Raw genomic sequence first — 9,299 nt, 5'->3', positions numbered from 1 at the left:
AATGAAATATTTAAATGCACTATAACGATTTTAGTAGTAGCAAAAACAATTATATAAATGCCTTTGGTACTTTGCAAAATACTAAACTATTTTAGTTCGGGGTAAACTTTCTATGGCAGTGGGTTATTCGAAACATTATTTTAGGAGTTATTGCCATATTTTACTAAACTAAAAATAAGGTGTAACTAAATTAAAACAGAAAAGAAAAGTGAGAACGGGAAAAGAGAAACAAAAGAGAAAAGAAAAAAAAACTAACTATAAAGGAGAAGAAACCCCCTGCTGGGTTGTGGCCCGGTTGGCCTCTAGACCGCCAGTCCCCCAGCCGGTTCCCTCTCCACTCCTCTCTTTAACCCTCGGGGGAAAACCTTAACCCACCGATGCCCTGATTCCCCCCACTCTCCCATGTTGGTCGCCTCCCCCGATCCAGATCTAGATCGGGGGACGACCCCATCGCCTCGGACAACCGTTGCCGCCCGCGGACCTCGCTGGAGCTGCCCCATCGCCCCCCTGCCGTCGTCGTTGCCTCCTCGTCCTCCTCCCCAAAGGCTCTAACAAGCCTCGTCGACCCTCCCTAATCCCCTGCACCGCCCGTGAGCCTTGCTTCTCTCCTCTCCCCCCGGTCACTGCGCCCCGTCGCGCTCTGGCGCGTGCGCCTGATAGCCGTGCTCACCGCGCGCCGTGCGCCCGCGTCCCCCTTGCAACACGCGCTGCCTGCGCTCGCTGGTGCCGTCACGCGCCCGAGCACATGCTCGAGTGTCCTTACGCGTGCTCGTGCGTCGCCTCTCCGGCGCTTCTACTGCCCACACATCGCCGTGCCCCCTCACTGCAGCAGCTGCTTCCACTGCTGCCCTGCCTGGCCTTGCCCCCTCACCACCGCTCTTCGCATCACCCGTGCCACGCCACCGCACTGACCACGGCTGCGACCGCTCAGCTCCCCCCACACCTGCCCTCGCCCTGCGCCCAACTCTCGTGCCGCCATCGCTCTGCTGCGCCTCGTCCTGCCTCCCTCAACCCCAGCGTCACCACGTCAGACATGCCCTCCTTCAGCCGCTTGGCCGCGCGCCCGCGAGCCCACCACCGCGCTGCTACCCGCCGGCCATCGGCCTCCCACGACCATCGATGCCGCTTGGTCACCCTTGTCCCGTGCGCGCCATCAACTGCCGCTCCCCATGCCACTCCCAGCCGCGATCGCCCCTCCGCGCCGGTGTGCCCCCTTCGCCCGACGACGCCGCGCCAGCTCCTCTATTGGGGAACTCAGTATTTCGAAAAAATTCCTACGCACACGCAAGATCTATCTAGGTGATGCATAGCAATGAGAGGGGAGAGTGGTGTCCACATACCCTCGTAGACCATAAGCGGAAGCGTTATGACAACACGGGTGATGTAGTTGTACGTCTTCACGATCTGACCGATCCTAGCACCGAAAGCTTTACAGGTAATTTTTTCTTTGAAAAACTATTTTAAAATTCTCCCTTATGCTTTCCAGAAAATTCTACATCATTTCTGATCAACAATATGTCATTCACATATACTTATCAGAAAGGCTGTAGTGCTCCCACTCACTTCCTTGTAAATACAGGCTTCACCGCAAGTCTGTATAAAACTATATGCTTTGATCAACTCATCAAAGCGTATATTCCAACTCCGAGATGCTTGCACCAGTCCATAGATGGATCGCTGGAGCTTGCACATTTTGTTAGCACCTTTAGGATTGACAAAACCTTCTGGTTGCATCATATACAACTCTTCTTTAAGAAATCCACTAAGGAATGTAGTTTTGATATCCATTTGCCAGATTTCATAAAATGTGGCAATTTGTTAACATGATTCGGACAAACTTAAGCATTGCCACGAATGAGAAAATCTCATCATAGTCAACACCTTGAACTTGTCAAAAACTATTTTCGACCATTCGAGCTTTGTATATAGTAACACTACTATCAGCGTCTGTCTTCCTCTTCAAGATCCATTTATTCTCTATGGCTTGCCGATCATTGGGCAAGTCCACCAAAGTCCATACTTTGTTCTCATACATGGATCCCATCTCAGATTTCATGGCCTCAAGCCATCTGTCTGAATCTGGGCTCATCATCGCTTCCTCATAGTTCGTAGGTTTGTCATGGTCTAGTAACATGACTTCCAGAACAGGATTGCCATACTACTCTAGTGCGGAACATACTCTGGTTGACCTACGAGGTTCGGTAGTAACTTGATCTGAAGTTTCATGATCATCATCATTGACTTCCTCACTAATTGGTGTAGGCATCACTGGAACTGATTTCTGTGATGAACTACTTTCTAATTCGGGAGAAGGTACAATTACCTCATCAAGTTCTACTTTCCTCCCACTCACTTCTTTCGAGAGAAACACCTTCTTTAGAAAGGATCAATTCTTAGCAATGAATATCTTGCCTTCAGATCTGTGATAGAAGGTGTACCCAACAATTTCCTTTGGGTATCCTATGAAGACGCATTTCTCCGATTTGGGTTCGAGCTTATGAGGTTAAAGCTTTTTCACATAAGCATCATAGTCCCAAAGTTTAAGAAATGACAGCGTAGGTTTCTTGCTAAACCACAGTTCATATGGTGTCATCTCAACGGATTTAGATGGTGCCCCATTCAATGTTAATGCAGTTGTCCCTAATGCATAACCCCAAAACTATAGTGGTAAATCGATAAGAGACATCATAAATCGCACCATATCTAATAAAGTATGGTTACGATGTCCGGACACACCATTATGCTATGGTGTTCTAGGTGGCATGAGTTTATGAAACTATTCCACATTGTTTTAATTGAAGACCAAACTCGTAACTCAAATATTCGCCTCCGCGATTAGATCGTAGAAACTTTATTTTATTGTTACAATGATTCTCTACTTCACTCTGAAATTCTTTGAACTTTTAGACTTGTGTTTCATTAAGTAGATATACCCATATCTGCTCAAATAATTTGTGAAGGTCCGAAAATAACGATAACCGCCGCGAGCCTCAACACTCATTGGATTGCATACATCAGTATGTATTATTTCCAATAAGTCAGTTGCTCGCTCCATTGTTTCGAAGAACGAAGTCTCAATCATCTTGCCCACAAGGGATGGTTCGCAAGCATCAAGTGATTCATAATCAAGTGATTCCAAAAGTCCATCATCATGGAGTTTCTTCATGCGCTTTACACCAATATGATCTAAATGATAGTGCCACAAATATGTTGCACTATCATTATCAACTTTGCATATTTTGGCATCAATATTATGAATATGTGTATCACTACGATCGAGATTCAGTAAACCATTCACCTTGGGTGTATGACCTCAGAAGGTATTATTCATGTAAACAGAATAATAGTTATTCTTTGACTTAAATATGATCTAAATGACAGTGCCACAAATATGTTGCACTATCATTATCAACTTTGCATATTTTGGCATCAATATTATGAATATGTGTATCACTACGATCGAGATTCAGTAAACCATTCACCTTGGGTGTATGACCTCAGAAGGTATTATTCATGTAAACAGAATAACAATTATTCTTTGACTTAAATGAATAACCGTATTGCAATAAATATGATCCAATCATATTATGCTCCAAGCAAACACCAAATAACATTTATTTTAGGTTCAACACTAACCCCGAAGGTAAAGGGAGTGTGCGATGGTGATCTTATCAACCTTGGAATCACTTCGAACACACATCATCACCTTGTCCTCAGCTAGTCTTTGTTCATTTTATAACTCCTATTTCGAGTTACTAATCTTAGCAACTGAACCGGTATCAAATACCCTGGGGTTACTATGAACACTAGTAAAGTACACATCAATAACATGTATATCGAATATACCTTTCACTTTGCCATCCTTCTTATCCGCCAAGTATTTGGGCAGTTCCGCTTCTAGTGACCATTTCCTATGCAGTAGAAGCACTCAGTTTCAGGCTTGGGTCTAGTTTTGGGCTTCTTCATGGGAGTGGCAACTTGCTTGCCATTCTTCTTGAAGTCCCCTTTCTTTCCCTTGCCCTTTTACTTGAAACTAGTGGTCTTGTCAACCATCAACACTTGATGTTTTTCTTGATTTCTACCTTCGCCGATTTCAACATCGTGAAGAGCTCAGGAATCGTTTCCGTTATCCCTTGTGTATTATAGTACATCACGAAGTTCTAGTAACTAGGTGATACGTCTCCAACGTATCTACTTTTCCAAACACTTTTGCCCTTGTTTCGGACTCTAACTTGCATGATTTGAATGGAACTACCCCGGACTAACGCTGTTTTCAGTAGAATTGCCATGGTGTTATTTTTGTGCAGAAATAAAAGTTCTTGGAATGACCTGAAAATCAACGAAGAATATTTTTGGAATATATAAAAAATACTGGTGAAAGAATCAAGGCCAGGGGGCCCACATCCTGTCCACGAGGGTGGGGGCGCGCCCCCTGCCTCGTGGGCCCCTGGTGCTCCTCCGACCTCAACTCCAACTCTATATATTCATGTGCAGGGAGAAAAATCAGAGAGAAGGATTCATCACATTTTACGATACGGAGCCACCGCCAAGCCCTAATCTCTCTCAGGAGGGCTGATCTGGAGTCCATTCGGGGCTCTGGAGAGGGGAATCCGTCGCCATCGTGATCATCAACCTTCCTCCATCACCAATTTCATGATGCTCACCGCCGTGCGTGAGTAATTCCATCGTAGGCTTGCTGGACGGTGATGGGTTGGACGAGATTTATCATGTAATCGAGTTAGTTTTGTTAGGGCTTGATCCTAGTATCCACTATGTTCTGAGATTGATGTTGCTATGACTTTGCTATGCTTAATTCTTGTCACTAGGGCCCGAGTGCCATGATTTCATATCTGAACCTATTATGTTTTCATGAATATATGTGAGTTCTTGATCCTATCTTGCAAGTCTATAGTCACCTTATTATGTGTTATGATCCGTTAACACCAAAGTGACAATAATCGGGATACTTACCAGTGATGACCGTAGTTTGAGGAGTTCATATATTCACTATGTGTTAATGCTTTGGTCTGATACTCTATTAAAAGGAGGGCTTAATATCCCTTAGTTTCCAATAGGACCCCGCTGCCACGGGAGGGTAGGACAAAAGATGTCATGCAAGTTCTTTTCCATAAGCACATATGACTATATTCGGAATACATGCCTACATTACATTGATGAACTGGAGCTACTTTTGTGTCACCCTATGTTATAACTGTTGCATGAGGAATTGCATCTGACATAATTATCCGTCACTGATCCATTGCCTATGAGCTTTTCATATATTGATCTTCGCTCATTTACTTTTCCGTTGCTAGTGTTACAATCACTATAAAACCAAAAAATATTACTTTTGCTACTGTTACCACTACTATCATATTACTTTGCTACTAAATACTTTGCTACATATATTAAGTTTCTAGGTGTGGTTGAATTGACAACTCAGCTGCTAATACTTGAGAATATTGTTTGGCTCCCCTTGTGTCGAATCAATAAATTTGGGTTGAATACTCTACCCTCAAAAACTATTGCGATCCCCTATACTTGTGGTTATCACTTGGTGATAGTGACTAGAGAACTCTGTCAATCACTATCTTATCTGGAAGATTAACCCCCACTTGATTCAAGTGATTGTAGTACTCAGACATTCTGAGCACATGCTCACTAGCTGAGCTATTCTCCTCCATCTTGTAGGCAAATTACTTGTCAGAGGTCTCATACCTCTTAACACGGGCATGAGTCTGAAATACCAATTTCAGCTCTTGGAACATCTCATATGCTCGGTGGCATTCAAAACATTTTTGAAGTCCCAGTTCTAAGCCGTAAAGTATGGCGCACTAAACTATCAAGTAGTCATCATACGGAGCTTGTCAAACGTTCATAACGTCTGCATCTGCTCCTGCAAAAGGTCTGTCACCTAGCGATGCATCAAGGACATAATTCTTCTGTGCAACAATGAGGATAATCCTTAGATCACAGACCCAATCCGGATCATTGCTACTATCATCTTTCAACTTATTTTTCTCTAGGAACATATAAAAAATAAAATAGGGGAGCTATTGATCTACAACATAGATATGCAAAAACTACCAGGACTAAGTTCATGATAAATTAAAGTTCAATTAATCATATTACTTAAGAACTCCCACTTGGATAGACATCCCTCTAATCATCAAAGTGATAATGTGATCCATATCAACTAAACCATGTCCGATCATCACGTGAGATGGAGTAGTTTTCAATGGTGAACATCACTATGTTGATCATATCTTCTATATGATTCACGCTTGACCTTTCGGTCTCAGTGTTCCGAGGCCATAACTGCATATGCTAGGCTCGTCAAGCTTAACCCAAGTATTCCACGTGTGCAAAACTGTCTTGCACCCGTTGTATGTGAACGTAGAGCTTATCACAGCCGATCATCACGTGGTGTCTCGGCACGACGAACTGTCGCAACGGTGCATACTCAGGGAGAACACTTATACCTTGAAATTTAGCGAGGGATCATCTTATAATTCTACCGCCGTACTAAGCAAAATAAGATGCATAAAAGATAAACCTCATATGCAATCAAAATATGTGACATGATATGGCCATTATCATCTTGTGTCTTTGATCTCCATCTTCAAAGTACCGTCATGATCTCCATCGTCACCGGCATGACACCATGATCTCCATCATCTCAATCTATATCAACATGTTGTCACATGGTTGTCTTGCCAACTATTGCTTTTGCAACTATTGCTATCGCATAGCGATAAAGTTAAGCAATTGTATGGCGCTTGCATCTTATGCAATAAAGAGACAACCATAAGGCTCCTGCCAGTTGCCGATAACTTTAACAAAACATGATCATCTCATACAACAATATATATAATCACGTCTTGACCATATCACATCACAACATGCCCTGCAAAAACAAGTTATACGTCCTCTACTTTGTTGTTGCAAGTTTTACGTGGCTGCTACGGGCTTAGTAAGAACCGTTCTTACCTACGCATCAAAAACCACAACACGGTATAGTGATTGGTTTTTGATCTTTAGAAAGAACCCTGTTCATTGAATCTGATTCAACTAAAGTTGGAGAAACTGACACCTGCCAGCCACCTGTGTGAAAAGCACGTCGGTAGAACCAGTCTCATGAACGCGGTCATGTAATGTCATTCCGGGCCGCTTCATCCAACAATACCATCGAATCAAGAAACAACTAGTGACGGCAAGCAATATGTATGTACCCACGCCCACAACTCCTTTGTGTTCTACTCGTGCATATAACATCTACGCATAGACCTGGCTCGGATGCCACTGTTGGGGAACGCAGTATTTCAAAAAAATTCCTACGCACACGCAAGATCTATCTAGGCGATGCATAGCAATGAGAGGGGAGAGTGTTGTCCACGTACCCTCGTAGACCATAAGAGGAAGCGTTATGACAACGTGGTTGATGTAGTCGTACGTCTTCACGATCCGACCGATCCTAGCACCGAAAGTACGACACCTCCGTGATCTGCACACGTTTATCTCGGTGACGTCCCACGAACTCTGGATCTTTCTGAGTGTCGCGGGAGTGCTTCGTCAGCACGACAGCGTGATGACGGTGATGATGAAGTTACCGACGCAGGGCTTCGCCTAAGCACTACAACGATATGACCGAGGTGGAAATCTATGGAGGGGGGCACCGCACACGGCTAAGAGATCAACTTGTGTGTCTATGGGGTGCCCCCTCCCCCGTATATAAAGGAGTGGATGAGGGGAGGGCCGGTCCTCTCTATGGCGCGCCCTAGGGGGAGTCCTAATCCCACCGGGAGTAGGATTCCCCCCTTTCCCTAGTAGGAGTAGGAGAGAAGGAAGGGGGAGAGAGAGGGAAGGAAGCCCCCTCCCCCCCGCACCCAATTCGGATTGGGCTAGGGGGCGTGCCCTCCACCTTTCCCTTCCTCTCCTCTATTCCACAAAGGCCCAATAAGGCCCATATACTCCCCGGGGGGTTCCGGTAACCTCCCGGCACTCCGGTAAATGTCCGAACTCATCTGGAACCATTCCGATGTCCAAACATAGGCTTCCAATATATTGATATTTATGTCTCGACCATTCCGAGACTCCTCGTCATGTCCGTGAACATATCCGGGACTCTAAACTACCTTCGGTACATCAAAACACATAAACTCATAATACCGATCGTCACCGAACGTTAAGCGTGCGGACCCTACGGGTTCGAGAACTATGTAGACATGACCAAGACACATCTCCGGTCAATAACCAATAGCGGAACCTGGATGCCCATATTGGCTCCTACATATTCTACGAAGATCTTTATCAGTCAAACCGCATAACAACATATGTTATTCCCTTTGTCATCGGTATGTTACTTGCCCGAGATTCGATCGTCAGTATCATCATACCTAGTTCAATCTCGTTACCAGCAAGTCTCTTTACTCGTTCCGTAATGCATCATCCCGTAATTACTCATTAGTCACATTGCTTGCAAGGCTTATAGTGATGTGCATTACCGAGAGGGCCTAGAGATACCTCTTCGACAATCGGAGTGACAAATCCTAATCTCGATCTATGCCAACTCAACAAACACCATCGGAGACACCTGTAGAGCATCTTTATAATCACCCAGTTACGTTGTGACATTTGATAGCACACAAGGTGTTCGTCCGGTATTCGGGAGTTACATAATCTCATAGTTAGAGGAACATGTATAAGTCATGATGAAAGCAATAGCAATAAAACTAAACGATCATTTATCCTAAGCATCACATCATTCTCTAATGATGTGATCCCGTTCATCAAATGAAAACACATGTCTATGGTCAGGAAACTTAACCATCTTTGATTAATGAGCTAGTCAAGTAGAGGCATACTAGGGACACTCTGTTTTGTCTATCTATTCACACATGTACTAAGTTTCCGATTAATACAATTCTAGCATGAATAATAAACATTTATCATGATATAAGGAAATATAAATAACAACTTTATTATTGCCTCTAGGGCATATTTCCTTCAGCCCCCTGGTTCACCCGTCCTGTGCCCACACCTGTTACCCGTGCGCCCGATAAGGACCCCCCGAGCCAATGACAGTGGGGCCTAACGCCCCCAGAGCGTTTAAAAAAAGTAAAAGAAGACAAAAATTAAAAATTAATTAAACCTAATTAACTCTGTTTAGTTAACCAAATGAACTAATTAAACTAATTAACTCAGTTTAGTTAATCTCTGCCATTGACAACCGGGGCCCACGCGTCAGTTAACCCAATCAATGGTCAATGTTGACTGATGATATCATGTTGACATCATGC

The sequence above is a fragment of the Triticum urartu genome, chromosome 4A (genome assembly GCF_056163025.1).
Source record: "Triticum urartu cultivar PI428250 chromosome 4A, HENAU_Tu73, whole genome shotgun sequence".
NCBI classification, from domain to species: domain Eukaryota; kingdom Viridiplantae; phylum Streptophyta; class Magnoliopsida; order Poales; family Poaceae; genus Triticum; species Triticum urartu.
This window is presented reverse-complemented; position numbering follows the sequence as displayed.